The sequence below is a fragment of the Eschscholzia californica genome, unplaced genomic scaffold (genome assembly GCF_041429995.1).
Source record: "Eschscholzia californica isolate CP2 unplaced genomic scaffold, dmEscCali1.0.p SCAF_3, whole genome shotgun sequence".
NCBI lineage: Eukaryota > Viridiplantae > Streptophyta > Magnoliopsida > Ranunculales > Papaveraceae > Eschscholzia > Eschscholzia californica.
This window is the reverse complement of record NW_028238420.1, coordinates 21,302,137-21,318,472: the sequence shown is the minus strand read 5'-3', so window position 1 is coordinate 21,318,472 and position 16,336 is coordinate 21,302,137. Positions and strand designations below refer to the sequence as shown.

At 39.7% G+C, this 16,336-nt stretch overlaps 1 pseudogene; it reads left to right on the top strand.

Moving 5' to 3' along the window:
* Positions 1 to 1,708: 1,708 nt before the first annotated feature.
* On the top strand, positions 1,709 to 15,962 carry LOC147549001 (uncharacterized; annotated as a pseudogene).
* Positions 15,963 to 16,336: the final 374 nt, after the last annotated feature.

Below are 16,336 nucleotides of genomic sequence, written 5' to 3'. Positions count from 1 at the left end.
TCAATCATAAAGGAACCTAATCTAATAATGATGGATCAAGTTATAAGCATAAACAATGAAAGATAAACCACTATGATTATGATAAGAGCACATTAAAATCGTCAAGATGAAAAAGATATATAATATACATGAAAGGTTTCATCTAACCCTAGATAGGAATTCTAGCTACACATGATCGTTAGACATTTCATGGAGAGTTTCATTACAAGAGTTAAGATCAAAAGTAATGTGAAAGAAATCACCCAAAGATATATAGACTCCTTAACGATGGTGATGGAATGGTGATAATATTCTTCTCTCACAAAAGTATAAGTAAATAATGAAGCCACTCTGTTTTGCAGAGAAGATGAAGCTAGAAGTGATGTTGAATCCCTGTTTCCTCTCTACTATTCTTCTCTTCTCTCTCTTTAGATATTTATGAAGTTCAGAAAAGAAGAAGAACTCCCCAGCTAATTCTCCAACCGAGCCCCCTTCTATTAGTTCCTGTCCCCCTCCAAAGATGAGATCTCCCCTCTATTTCTTCAGCTTCTGTTTAAATAAGAAGAAAGGAAATATCAGCTCCATCTGTTAAGAGAAAGAAAATCTCCCTCTACTGTTTAATATCCTATTCAATGTAGAAGCAATCTTCAACTTTCCATCTTCATCTCTCTAGATTTCTCCAGTTGGTTCCTCCATTAACACAACTGCTATCTCTAATGCATATGGAGCAAATCTCTTTCTATTCTTTCCATTTCTCCCTCGATTTCTATTAATTAAGATCCTTCAAAATCAGCCAAAGGATGGAAGAAAAATATCCTCCTTTAACTCAGTCCTTTCCTTGCTATGTATAGCCGATATTAAGAGAAAATCCTAATGATGAAAACCAGCTCCATGTTCTTTCCATCTCTTTGCTTTAATTTCTAATTTTGAAAATGGGATGAGAAGATAAGGTTGGGAAGAGACGTTAAGTGATGCGGGAGCATCGGAGCTAGATCAACCCGAGCTGACCCAAACAGCTCTGAATCATGAAACAGGTCTGGAACAAGCAGCGCTGGAATACGCAGACAAGCATACCCACAGGTTGAGCGTTACTTTGCTGAAGTTGGACCAATCAACGGGATAATTATGGACTTTAAAGAAGTTTCTCGCCGACCTGAAGAGTCATTCTTGTTTTAGTAACTTGCATTAAATTTAGTCTAGTCTTTCTAGATTCATGCATTTAAACTAAGAAAGTTTCCAATGTAACTAGATTCTATGCATTTAGTCTAGCTTTTATTTCCCCATTTAATGTATTCTCCTTTATATAATGAGGCTTATTACGAATGGAAAAGACAGAGAATATTGAATTGGAAATTATAGAGTCTTTGTGACTTTGGATCAGTTTAGATCAACTCCTTTATCATCTGGTTTTGGAAGAGCCATTGGTGGTGGATTTCGAGCGTCCTTATCATCTGGTGGTGGCAACTTTATCCAGGTGTGGTGTTAGCTCAACCGGCTTCTTTATCACTTTGTGGTGGCAACTTTATCAAAGTGTGGTGATCCGGATCTTGCTAGTTACTCTGTTACGATACTCACCTTTCACTCCGTACTCACGCTTTCGGGAAAACGCATCAAGTGGTATTAGAGCTCTAATTCAGGTTGGTGGAGTGAAATTATAAGCTTCTGAGGATTGACTCTATTATAATTCAAGTGGTATCAAGTGAAATTATAAATCCCCTATTTTGATAATATGGAATTTCCAAGAGGATTGACTCTCGACCAAGCATACGCTGAGCGTATTGGTAGAGAAATGGAGGAAATGAGGCAGCAAATGCAACAAATGGTTCGGGCTTTTAATGGCATGAATGAGCAAGCGCAGCCAAGTAGACAAAGAGTTGGAGATAACCATTCATCTTCTAATGAAGACGGACGTGTTTCTCTTAGTTCTAATGATGATCATAGTGTTAGTTCTGGACGTGGGAGAAGAAGAAAGAATCGACCACATCAACAACAACATCGTCAAGAAGAATTCAAAGTTGATTTTTCTGATTTTGAAGGTAATCTAAATCCAGATGACTTTCTAGATTGGTTAAGATCAATGGAGAGGGCATTTGAGTATAATACATATGACGATGAGAAGAAGTATATAATAACAACCTTAAGGCTAAAGGGTTATGCTAGCCTTTGGTGGGATAATCTTAAGTCGCAGCGTTTAAGAGAAGACAAGACCAGAATCAGGTCTTGGGAGAAGCTAAAACGACTTATGAAGAGGAGATTTTTACCCAATGATTACAAGCAAGATTTGTACCTAAAGCTTACACACTTGCAGCAAGAGAAGAGGGCTGTAGAAGAATATACAAGGGAGTCTGATCTTATGCAATTACGATGTGATGTTCAAGAACCACAAGAAAGGACTATTGTACGCTTTGTACATGGTTTGAATGAGGAGATTTCAACCAAGGTGGAGCTGCAGCCTTTCTGGACTCTTGATGATGCAAATGAGCTTGCTATCAAGGTGGAGAAGCAGATTAAGACGAGCAAGAAGCAATACACCAGACCCTATAGTGTTGTTTCGTTTTCAAAAGGAGTTGTTAAAGGTGATGTTAGTAGCAGCAGTAAAAAGACAGAAATTCAGAATTCATCAAAGCCTATGGATGTGAATTTGAAGAAAAAATGTTTTAAATGTCAAGGGTTTGGGCATTTCCAAGCTGAATATCCTAATCGAAGAGTTATGACAACTCAAGAGATTGAGGAGATTGAGGAAGAACTAAAGCAGGAATCTCATGATTTAAAAGTTGCTGATCAGAAAGTTCATGAGGAAGATGATGAAGTCATTGAGCAGCCTGATCGAGGAGAATTGTTGGTGATTCGAAGGGTGTTGCATTATGTTCCTAATACAGAAGAAGAGCAACGAGAAGCTATTTTCCAGAGCCGGTGCACAATCAAAGGAAAAGTCTGCAGTTTGATCATTGATAGTGGAAGTTGTACTAATGTGACATCTAGTACACTTGTGGAGAAGCTGAGTTTGCCAACTATAAAGCATCAACAACCTTATAAGCTGAAGTGGTTGACTTGATGGAAGCAAGTTGCAGGTTTCTAAACAGGTAGCAATTTCCTTTCCTATTGGGAAGAACTACCATGATGAGGTAATCTGTGATGTCATTCCAATGGATGCTTGTTATCTATTGCTTGGCAGACCTTAGGAGTTTGATAGAAGAGAAATGCAAGGAAAATATGTCTTTGGGTGAAACCAAAATCATGATGGGTACAAGAACACTTATTCTTTTCATAAGGATAAGAAGCATATTACATTGGCACCTTTATCACCTACTATGTGTGCTAAGTCTGCAACAGAGAAATGCAAGGAAAATATGTCTTTGGGTGAAACCAAAATCATGAAGAAGATGGATAAGGGCAAGGTGGTCTTTGCTTTGCTGGTGGTTGAAAAGAATGGCGGAGCTGAAGTGATTTCTCATCCATTGATTCACTAATTGATGAATGAGTTTAGTGATGTTTTTCCTAAAGATTTACCACCCGGACTACCTCCAAACAGAGGTATTGATGTGACACGAAAATGTCACATTTAGAGGGTCTAACTTAGACTAATTAGTTCTTTTCGAGTATTATAAATATTATTTTATGTGTTTTTCATGTTAGGTACCTATGTTAGAGTTAAGCGTGTAAATCGGAATAAAGTGAACAAATTGTCACTATCATTTCATGTGCCCAAAATGAGAGAAAAAGATTTCAAGCAAATCAAATTACAAGTGGAGGCAATGGCGAGTCCAACGGTGAAGACGGAAGTCAATTCCGAGTTCGAACGAGGAAGTTGTGAAAGATAGAAGTCAAGGTCTTTTCTTGAAGGCACCCCCTTTGGTTCTAATTATAGAGGCTAGATTTAGGCACCTCCTTGGTCTTTAATTCAAAGCCCAAGTTCAAGAATACCCAAAGAAGAAGAAGGTGTAGAGATTTTATGAGCACCCACTTTTGGGCCCAAGTCAAAGTAGTCTAAAGACTTAGTCAAGTTGACTAAGCCTAGGGTTTGAATCAAGTGAGGTTACTAGTCATCTTCTTCTTCATTCACCAAGGAACCAAGCAACTAAGAGATTTGGGAGAGAGAAAAAAGACTAGGGTTCTTGGAGGGGTTCTAGGGTTCTAGAGAGTTCCAAGAGTTTGAAGCTTGAGAGAGAGAAGGAAAGAGGAGGCAGCCGGCCAAGCTTGGCGGGCCAGCACTAGGCCGGCCAAGCAAGGCCGGCAAAAGAATGGGGCAGCCCGAGCTGCTTCTCACAGGAACAGCAGCAAGTACGGCTCAGGCCAAAGGAGATCAGGACGGACAGCAACAGCTACGGCGCGACAACACGAGTTTGGCCGGACTTGGAGCTGCTCGGGATTGCTCACATAGCACGGACTGTAGCTCCTCATGCACGGGACGCACTCTGCCGGCACGCGGGTGGCTCGGGACAAGCTAGGGAAGGCCGGACAGCACCTCATGTAGCTGGAAACTCCATTTTTTTGCCGGATTTTGAGCATCCTTTGGCCGGACTTTTATGCGTTCTCCGACAACTTTCTTGATCTGAAACTTTAGGGCTTTTGTTCCCCTCATCCTTGGCTAGCTTCCCATATGGTTTGATTTGATTTTGGTTGAAGATTGCTAGAGAGAGAAAACTAGGGTTTAGCTTTAATGGAGGTTGAGTTCTAAATAGAGAAGATGATGATGGTCGATATGGGGAACCCAAAATTTGCTAAGGGGGGATCGGCTGCACCTTAAAGACTCATATTTTCCGACGATCTTAGCCTCAAACCACATCGAAAAAGGGGGATTCTCTCATCATTTTCTTTCCATTTCTTATTCAATCACCATGTTTAGCCAACTTTGGTGTGTCGATTATATCAGATGAAATGTGATGAATTCGTGATTATGTTAAGCATGATTTGATGTTTTGATTACAAATTGATGTTCATTTATTTCGATTATCGTTTCGATCGTATTTTCATGTGTCTTGTCAAGCACTTCGCATAGTTAATAGACGAAACGAAGTATTCGATATTGATCGTAGTCTAAGTCATAATTTCATGTGTCTTGTCATGCACTTCACATAGTTAGGCGACTAGACAACACTTTCGTTGACTCGGGATAAACCGATTTAGACGTTTGTTTGACTAAGTATGATCTCCGGATATACGTAGTACTTAGAGACATCTACTTTAGGAGTCGAACATCGATTATACTTTGAAACATTAGATCGGACTACACATAGTCGTAGGTTTATCATTATGGATTCCCGGACTTCGACACCTCTCTCCTTTATTTGTCTCCCGACTCTTGTTCCCCGACACTTGTTCCTCCGAACTCTTTTCTCGATTATCTCTCGCCCGTTTACTTTGATTATTTAGTTTAGCTTTACTTGCTTTCTTCTCTTATTACTTATTCATATTAAAAACCATCATTTATCTTTGTGCCTTTCCGTTTTAGTCTAAGTTAGCTTTTGACACCTAGACCGGTGCACTAGATCATTCGATATCCAAGTTACCCTCCTATCCTTGGATGGACTCCGGTTTTACCGGTTACTACTGGATACCTCCACTTGGGTGTGCAACCTTTTCGGGTGCATCAAGTTTTTGGCGGCGCTGCCGGGTATAGGTTTAGTAGTTAGGATAGCGTTTCTTGTTTTAATCATTAGTCTTGTGTTATTTGCTTCTTAGACGTTTTTGTTTTGTTTATTTTTGTACTTTCTTATCTTTTTATCTTTTTTTTAGGTACCGATTTCGAGAAAAGAGCCAAAAGTGACATAAAGGCGAAGGAAAAGGAACGAATCGAGAGGCTAAAGAGGAAAGACGAACGAAACGAGAGGAGCATTTGCTAGTATCGCATTCTAACTCTTCCTTTTTACTTGTGTGTGATTGTTTAGTTCTTTAAGTGTTAGCTCCCATTTTGTGATTGTGTGTTAGTATCCTTGAACATTGTGAGATCATGGCAAATTGGTCATTTGATGAGAATGACCTTATGCGAACCCTTTCCAACACTAGTCGACCATCTACAAGTCTTCAGGACTACTCAAATTTATATAGGAATGTTACGACTAGTGATAGGAATAGGCGAGTTGAGTCTGACCGACCTAGGATGACCATGGGTGAATATCGACGGATGTATGGAGTCGGTCAGATTCGTCATGAACATTGTTTTAGGAATTATGAGCATGAGCATAATCAACCCCGTAAGAGTCTTCGAGACTATCGACAAGAATTTGGGATGACCACACCTTCATGTATGAATTTGTCATTTGATGAGGACCGTAGTTCTATTAGTATTGATCGACCACGTCGAAGTCTTCGTGACTATCGACAAGCATATATGAACGGTTCACTTAGTGATGACAATTCCCGACTCGATGATTCCACTCAAAGATTCGAGTCTAGGTATCTACATGAAGGTAGTGAAGAAAGGACCATGGAGACCATTAGCCCGGTTTGTGCTATTTGTGCGAGCTTAGACCATTTGACCGACTATTATCCCATGATCCGTGTTCCGCGAGAGTCTTCGTCTAGTTATACTCATGTGCCATATAACGAGGAGATGTCTGAAGAGACTCTCCAATTAGTTTTAGAGTATCAAACTAGATTCAATCGAGATATAAAAGAGATCACGGAATGGATTCTCAATATTGTTGATAGAATTGAGTCGGAGCCTATCATTGACGAGGAATGGGTTTGCGCACCCCAAACTCAAGAGGAGACTATGAATGATGGTGAGGGTAATACACCTAACTCTAGTCTTAAGTTAAATGTCGAAGAAGCTCCTGATAGACCATTTGAGTATGAACTGACCGATGACCCTTATTGCTCACTCTCCCGACCTTCGTCATCTCACCATGATAGGACTACAGTAGACCTTGATGTTCAGGATGAGGTCTTTATGAGCAAGTTTGGGGATGAAACTATTATGAACCCTCCAATTTTTGATACTTGTGAGGAGGCAGTCTTAGATGCCATATTAGGAAGGAATGGTGTTGTAACCAACTTTGAGGCTCCAGATGCCTTTAAGGACGTCGATGACATAGAAGTTAATGAGATAATGGATAACATGTTGGATTATTTACCTAAGGAAACCACGGACCTTGACTTGGTCCCCGAACATATTGCCTTACCCTTAGAATTTAGTTCGACCTTCCACATGATCTCAGACTCGGTTGTTGACCCCTTCTGGGACACTTCGGACGTCTTCCCTAGCATGTCTAGGGACTTGGCGGATGTTCTATCCACTAAGCTTAAGGATGACTTTTTACCTTCGAGTGATTTCCTAACCCTTCATTTGTATGTTGATTCTTTTGACGACTGTTTAGTCGTCGCCCCTAGCATTTATGCGCACTTAATGAACCGTGCACCCATTAAGTTTGGGGATGGCTTCTTTTCGCTTTTAGTCTACTTGCACTTTTTTCGTTTAATATTTTTGTGAGACTTTTAGCATTTGTATATAGCTTTCTTTGGGTTGACCCTCAAATCTTCCGTCTTTTGTTATATGATCGTTAGGTCGATTGAGATGGGCCTTGATGTTTGTGGGTATCATCTCTGGAAACCCTCCGCGAGACATAACTCGTGCTCTTGTGTGAAAACAAGAGAATCAAAGGCTAATTGCATAGCTCAATGCAATCGTGTATACGCGCGTTAGTGGTAGAGTTCTATACGGTCATGCTTTTTATGTGCTTCATCTCATTATATTTTTGGATATTTTAGGAGCATCTCTTATATATTTTACTTCTAAGGCATGGTTTGTTCCAAGTTTGGGGATGGCGCGAGCTTAACATCAACTTGTAACCTCTTTATACATGAGCCTTAGTAGTATCATCTTTATCTCCTTCGGTTATGGTAATATCTCTCCACTCTTCTCTTTAAATTGATGTGCCTCTTTATCTTTTGGTTAGTGTATTCTTAGAACATTGAGGACAATGTTAGTTTTAAGTTTGGGGATGCGGGATATGACCATAACCAATGCATGACCATGGGTTTCAAAGACAAAAGGGTTCAAATTAGCTACAATTGAAATTTTTTGAACATTTTGAGTATATTTGCATGTGATTGTAGTGATAGTTTTAAGAATGTTGATGCATATGTGTCGATTTGATGAGTTTTGTGATTGCTAATGGTCTTTGCATGAAAGTCGAGTCTTTGAGTGTTTGTGTTATACTATGGCAGTAACATCTTAGTGAAGAAGAAACATCTCTAAGAGACCTAAAGTAGTCATTAGTGGAGACTTAACCCATGTGAGAGCTCAAAGCCTAAATTGCCTTTCGAGTGTACTCTTTCGCGCTAACTCCGAGTAGAACGAAGAGCTACTCAACCTCGTAATCTATTAAAAGAGCTCATTTGATCTCGTGTGCTCAACTTTCTTAGCCACTGGGAGTGACATTAGGATAGCGAATTAATCTTGCCCTTGTAGTCCATGAAACCCAATAAGAGTGTCAACTAGAGGAAGGCAGATACTCCATCATACTCCATCATCATCCATCATCTTATATCCCGAGAATGAAGACATGAGAAGAAAAGAATGAAGAATGTCAAAGCAAGTATGAAGAAAAAAAATTTGATTGCAAGAATAAAGTTATGTGTGTTGTATTTTGTTTTGATTGATTGTATTTGTGTTATGAAAAAAAGAAAAAAAGAAAAGAAAAAAAAGAATGAAAAAAAAAGAAGAAAAATAATAGAAAGAAAACAAAAAGAAAGAAGAAATAAAGTTGTTTATGTTATGTTAGAGCATGTTAGCTCTTTTGTTTGAGTAATGTGTTTGTAAATATGTGTTAGTGAATAAGTATTCGAAGCAAGAAACGAATGTGGAAATGCTTAAGAGGTTCTATCATGAAGAGTTCGACATTCTCGAGAATCTACCATCATCATCCAATTCTAGTATCCGTTAACCTTTAGAAGACATTCTTAGAGGGTAGAATGGGTGAGAAGGGCGAATGAGCTTCCCAACTCTATTTAGTGGCTAATTCCTTTTCGAAGATCATTCGCTCCAAAATGTTGTCCTCACCCCTTTTTATGTGTTGAGTCCATGTTAGTGATCACACTCACACATACGAGCGAACCATTCTTGAGTGATTTCATATTTGGAGTGTATGCCCGTGAGGCCGAAGTCGAGGCGAAATGTACTAAACTAGGAATCAAGGCGTTGTGGCTTCGGAACATAGATGTTGCTCATTATGGTATGACACTTGCATTTTAGGGTAAGATCATTAGTGAAGGGGCCTTAGCTTTTACAAGAACTCATTTACTTGATTCATTATGTGTTGACATGCTTAAACCCTTTACTATATGAATCATGCTAATCTATGATTTCGATGTTGGACCCTTGTGTCTCATGAGACTCGATGTTTGTGGGTGTCATCTATGGAAGCCCTCACGAGACAACACTCGTCCTCTAGGGGTAATCTAGAGGTTTAAAGGCTTGTTGAATACGCTATATGCAACCGGGATGCCTCCGAAAGTGAGTTAGGCTTTTATTTTATTTTGTTTGCTCGAGGACGATCAAAGTTTAAGTTTGGGGATCTTGATGTGACACAAAAATGTCACATTTGGAGGGTCTAACTTAAACTAATTATTTCTTTTCGAGTATTATAAATAATATTTTATGTGTTTTTCATGTTAGGTACCTATTTTGGAGTTAAGCGTGTAAATCGGAATAAAGGGAACAAATTGTCACTATCATTTCATGTGCCCAAAATGAGAGAAAAAGATTTGAAGCAAATCCAATTACAAGTGGAGGCAATGGCTAGTCCAACGGTGAAGACGGAAGTCAATTCCGAGTTCGGACGAGGAAGTTGTGAAAGATAGAAGTCAAGGTCTTTTCTTGAAGGCACCCCCTTTTGGTTCTATTTGTAGAGGCTAGATTAAGGCACCTCCTTGGTCTTTAATTCAAAGCCCAACATCTAAGCCTAAGTTCAAGAATACCCAAAGAAGAAGGAAGGTGTAGAGATTTTATGAGCACCCACTTTTGGGCCCAAGTCAAAGTAGTCTAAAGACTTAGTCAAGTTGACTAAGTCTAGGGTTTGAATCAAGTGAGGTTACTATTCATCTTCTTCTTCATTCACCAAGGGGAGAATTACTGAAACCCCCCAACTCTGATAATGCCTTTACTGAAACCCCCCACTTTAATTAGTAATTACTGAAACCCCCCAACTCCGTTTGATTTAACTTTTATATTTTAAATATTACTTTCTTGCCCTCTTACATTTTACCCCCACTTCTGATAATTCGTTTACCGAAACCCCCCACTTTTATTAGTAATTACTGAAAACCCCCAACTATTTGAAATGAATGGAGAAGCTCAAAATGGATGGCCAAGATGACACAAAAATTATGGCCGTTTTTTTTTTTACCGTTTTACACTTTTTTGAGCCTTATTTTTTCTATTTAAACCCATGAAACCACCCTACAAACTTCACCCCTACCATCTCGAGCTCGTAATGTATGTCGTCACGAAGATTTTAGCTAAACCAAATCACTAGTAGTTGTAAAATTCAGACAAATAGCAAATTTCAGACATATCCAACGACGTGAAGTGAAAATATTAACAAAATTAACAGTATCACATTATTCGGTTCAGACTACTTTCTCTCAGTTAGTAATATGATATTCCTAATCACTTAAGTATCACTAATAGGATGTAGTTGTAATTGTAGTCCTAAGACAGACAAAGAAAAATGGGTGAATTATGAAACTTAAAACAACCATAAACATAGGAAAATAAAACAAAGAAGAAAAGAAAAAGATGAATACCTGTTGGTTGATGTTGGTGGGGTAATGAAGAAAGAAAGAGAGAACGGTTTTTGAAGAAATGAAATCATCTTCTTCTTCTTCTTTTTAGAAAGCAGCACAATTACCTTGAAGAACTGACAACGATATCAAGAATTACTGGAATACTAAACTCAAGAAGAAAATCATGAGATCATCACTTCCCATTCCATCATCATCACCATCATCATCAAAACTCTTCAATGGAAATATTAGTACTAAACTCAAAAATAAAATCATGAGATCATGACCCATAATCAAGTTCATCTAGAAAATAATACTACTACTAACTTTCTCATGTTTGGGTCTAGTACTACTACTTTTGATCATCAACAACCAAGTTGTAGTTCTTTTGATGGAAGTCCACCTCCATGCATATTCATGAATATGAATATGGTGATGGTGGTAGTACTAATTATCTCAAAGCTGCTGCTATTTATACTCAAGCCATCAAGAAAGATCCCTCTAATGCCACCCTCTACAGGTTTCTCTTTAACCTTAGGAACTTGAATGATTAAACGCAAAACTCAAAACACTAACAAAACCCTAACAAAACCCAAAAGGAAAAACTCAAAACCCTAGTTGTATTCGAATGGAGAGAGAGAGAGAGAGCGAGAATACCTGGTACCCACCCAAAAACGTGAGCTTCTTGATTTGTTTTCGTCTGGTTTCAGCAAGAGTGATCGTTGCATGGAGGTGGGAGTTAGTCTGGTTTCAGTTTCGAGGAGGAGACAAGTAATTTTGGTTCAGTACGGGAGGGAGAAGACACTAGTGATATAAGCGCCCCATATTTTAGTATCAGGCGCCCCATTTTCCCCCACTTTTATTAGGTCCGGTTTTAGTAAATGGTCTTTTGGACATTTCACTCTCTCTAACGGCACAATACCGTTAAATCAAACGGAGTTGGGGGGTTTCAGTAATTACTAATTAAAGTGGGGGGTTTCAGTAAAGGCATTATTAGAGTTGGGGGGTTTCAGTAATTCTCCCTTCACCAAGGAACCAAGCAACTAAGAGATTTGGGAGAGAGAAAAAAGGCTAGGGTTCTTGGAGGGGTTCTAGAGAGTTTCAAGAGTTTGAAGCTTGAGAGAGAGAAGGAAAGAGGAGGCAGCCGGCCAAGCTTGGCCGGCCAGCACTAGGCCGGCCCAGCAAGGCCGGCACAAGAATGGGGCAGCCCGAGCTGCTTCTCACGGGAACAACAGCAAGTACCGGTTCGGGCCAAAGGTGATCGGGACGGACAGCAACAGCTCCGGCGCGACAGCACGAGTTTGGCCGGACTTGGAGCTGCTCGAGATAGCTCACATAGCAAGGGCTGTAGCTCCTCATGCACGGGACGCACTCTGCCGGCACGCGTGTGGCTCGGGACAAGCTAGGGAAGGCCGGACAGCATCTCATGTAGCCAGAAACTCCATTTTTGGCCGGATTTTGAGCATCCTTTGGCCGGACTTTTATGAGTTCTCCGACAACTTTCTTGATCCGAAACTTTAGGGCTTTTGTTCCCCTCATCCTTGGCTAGCTTCCCATATAGTTTGATTTGATTTTGGTTGAAGATTGCTAGAGAGAGAAAACTAGGGTTTAGCTTTAATGGAGGTTGAGTTCTAAATAGAGAAGATGATGATGGTCGATATGGGGAACCCAAAATTTGCTAAGGGGGGATCGGCTGCACCTTAAAGACTCATATTTTCCGACGATCTTAGCCTCAAACCACATCGAAAAAGGGGGATTCTCTCATCATTTTCTTTCCATTTCTTATTCAATCACCATGTTTAGCCAACTTTGGTGTGTCGATTATATCAGATGAAATGTGATGAATTCGTGATTATGTTTAGCATGATTTGATGTTTTGATTACAAATCGATGTTCATTTATTTCGATTATCGTTTCGATCGTACTTTCATGTGTCTTGTCAAGCACTTCGCATAGTTAATAGACGAAACGAAGTATTCGATATTGATCGTAGTCTAAGTCATAATTTCATGTGTCTTGTCATGCACTTCACATAGTTAGGCGACTAGACAACACTTTCGTTGACTCGGGATAAACCGATTTCGACGTTTGTTTGACTAAGTATGATCTCCGGATATACGTAGTACTTAGAGACATCTACTTTAGGAGTTGAACATCGATTATACTTTGAAACATTAGATCGGACTACACATAGTCGTAGGTTTATCATTATGGATTCCCGGACTTCGATACCTCTCTCACTTATTTGTCTCCCGACTCTTGTTCCCCGACTCTTGTTCCTCCGAACTCTTCTCTCGAATCTCTCTCGCCCGTTTACTTTGATTATTTAGTTTAGCTTTACTTGCTTTATTCTCTTATTACTTATTCATATTATAAACCCATCATTTATCTTTGTGCCTTTCCGTTTTAGTCTAAGTTAGCTTTTGACACCTAGACCGGTGCACTAGATCATTCGATATCCGAGTTACCTTCCTATCCTTGGATCGACTCCGGTTTTACCGGTTACTACTTGATACCTCCGCTTGGGTGTGCAACCTTTTCGGGTGCATCAGGTATTGAGCATCAAATTGATTTACTACCAGGTGCACCTTTGCCAAATCGCCCAGCTTATAAATGCAATCCAGAAGAGGCTAAGGAGTTGCAGAAACAAGTGCAAGAGCTGATTGATCGAGGGTATGTCAAGGAGAGTATGAGTCCATGTTTTGTACCAGCTCTGCTTGTGCTAAAGAAAGATGGTTCGATGAGGATGTGTGTAGACAGCCGAGCTATTAACAAGATAAGCATCAAGTATCCTATACCCAGGTTGGATGACATGCTAGATGAGCTGAATGGCTCATAGGTATTTTCGAAGATTGATCCAAGGAGTGGATATCACCAGATCAGAATGAAGGACGGTGATGAATGGAAGACTGCATTCAAGACAAAGAGTGGCTTGTTCGAATGGCTAGTCATGCCATTTGGATTATCAAATGCACCTAGCACTTTCATGAGACAAATGAATCAGATTTTGCGTGATTTAATTGGAAAGTTTGTTGTGGTTTATTTTGATGATATTCTTGTCTACAGCAAAACTGAAGAAAAGCATGCTATACACCTCAGGGAAGTTTTCAAGGTGTTAAGGAGAAACCAGCTATATGCTAAACCAGAGAAGTGTGAGTTCTTTACTTCTAGCATAGTGTTTCTTGGTTACATTGTTTCAGATAAGGGCATTTTAGTTGATAAAAACAAAGGTGAAGCTATGAGGAGTTGGCCAGTTCCGACAACCCAATCTGATGTAGGAAGCTTTCATGGACTTGCATCATTCTATAGACGCTTTGTGAAAAATTTCAGCACTGTCGTGGCGCCGATAACTGAATGCTTGAAGAAGGACAAGTTCGAATGGAGCAGTGCTTCCCAAAAGGCATTTGAAGTGGTGAAACAGAAGCTATGCGAAGCACCTATTTTAGCACTTCCAAATTTTAATCAAGTGTTTGAAGTTGAGTGTGATGCTCTTGGAGTCGGTATAGGAGTTGTTCTTATCCAAGGACAACGTCCCATAGCTTATTTCAGTGAGAAGCTTACAGGAGCACAGAAAAACTACTCAACCTATGATAAGGAGTTTTATGCTATTTTGAGAGCTTTGACTCATTGGGAGCATTATTTAAGGCCAGGTCAGTTCGTTTTGCATTCTGATCATGAGGCACTGAAGTTCATAAACAACCAGCACAGGTTAAACAACCGACATGCTAAATGGGTAGAATTTCTACAATCTTTCTCATTTGTGTCAAAGTACAAGGCTGGAAAAACTAATATTGTTGCTGATGCACTATCAAGGAGGTATGCTTTAATCTCTATTCTGGATTCTCGGATTATGGGATTTTTGTTTTTGAAGACTTTATATGATGAAGACTTAGACTTTGTTGAAGTCTATAGTGAGTGCAAAAAGGGAGTTACAAATCAGTACCATTTGCAAGATGGATTTCTTTTTAAAGGAAACCAGCTCTGCGTGCCAAGGAGTTCTGTTCGGGAGTTGTTGATTCGTGAAGCACATGGCGGAGGTCTTTCAGGTCATTTTGGGATTAAAAAACATTGGACATGCTTCAGGAGCATTTCTTTTGGCCCAAGATGGTAAGAGATGTTCATTCAATCATAGAACGATGTGCCACGTGTCAAAGGATGAAAAGACATTTCCAACCAAGTCTGTACACTCCTTTACCTGTTCCAATGCAGCCTTGGGATGATGTGAGCATAGACTTTATGTGGGACTACCGAGAACGCAGAGGGGTAAAGATTCTATCATGGTGGTAGTTGATAGGTTCAGCAAACTGGCACATTTTATTCCTTGTCACAAGACTGACGATGCTAGTATGGTTGCTGACTTGTATTTTAAGGAGGTTGTACGCCTTCATGGTATTCATAAGACCATTGTTTGTGATCGTGATTCAAAGTTCCTAAGCTATTTCTGGAAGATTTTGTGAAGATTACTTAGTACTAAGCTTCTTTTTAGTACTTCTTGTCATCCACAAACTGATGGTCAAACGGAGGTGACAAACAGAACCTTAACTACTCTTTTGAGAGGTTTGATAAAGAAGAATTTGAAGGAATGGGACTTGAAGCTAGCTCAGGCTGAGTTTGCTTACAATAGGTCAACAAGCTACACTACAAGATGTTCACCTTTTGAGATTGTGTATGGTCTTAATCCACTTACTCCTATTGATTTGATTTCGATACCTTTGGAGTTTAAGGCAAACTTTGAAGCAAAAGAAAGGGTAACTACAATGAAGAAGCTACATGAGCATGTTCGAGCAGTAATTGAAAAAGCTAATGAGAAGTACAGGAAAAAGGCTAACAAGAACAGGCGAGCTAAGTCTTTTGAACCATGTAATTTGGTCTGGTTACACCTAAGAAAGGAGAGGTTTCCAAATAAACGCAAGTCGAAGCTGATGCCAAGGGCAGAGGGTCCTTTTAAGATACTTGAGAAAATTGGTGATAATGCTTACAAACTAGAGCTTCCAGGTGACTATGGTGTTTCGGCTACATTCAATGTAGGTGATCTTTCTCCATATTTTGAAGATGAGGAGCTATCAGATTTGAAGACAAATCCTTTCCAACCCGGAGAGTCTGATGCGGGAGCATCGGAGCTAGATCAACCCGAGCTGACCCAAACAGCTCTGAATCATGAAACAGGTCTGGAACAAGCAGCGCTGGACTACGCAGACAAGCATACCCACGGGCTGAGCATTACTTTGCTGAAGTTGGACCAATCAACGGGATAATTATGGAATTCAAAGAAGTTTCTCGTCGACTTGAAGAGTCATTCTCGTTTTAGTAACTTGCATTAAATTTAGTCTAGTCTTTCTAGATTCATGCATTTAAACTAAGAAAGTTTCCAATGTAACTAGATTCTACGCATTTAGACTAGCTTTTATTTCCCCATTTAATGTATTCTCCTCTATATAATGAGGCTTATTATGAATGGAAAAGGCAAAGAATATTGAATTGGAAATTATAGAGTCTTTGTGACTTTGGATCTGTTTAGATCAACTCCTTTATCCTCTGGTTTTGGAAGAGCCATTGGTGATGGATTTCGAGCGTCTTTATCATCTGGTGGTGGCAACTTTATCCAGGTGTGGTGTTAGCTCGACCGACT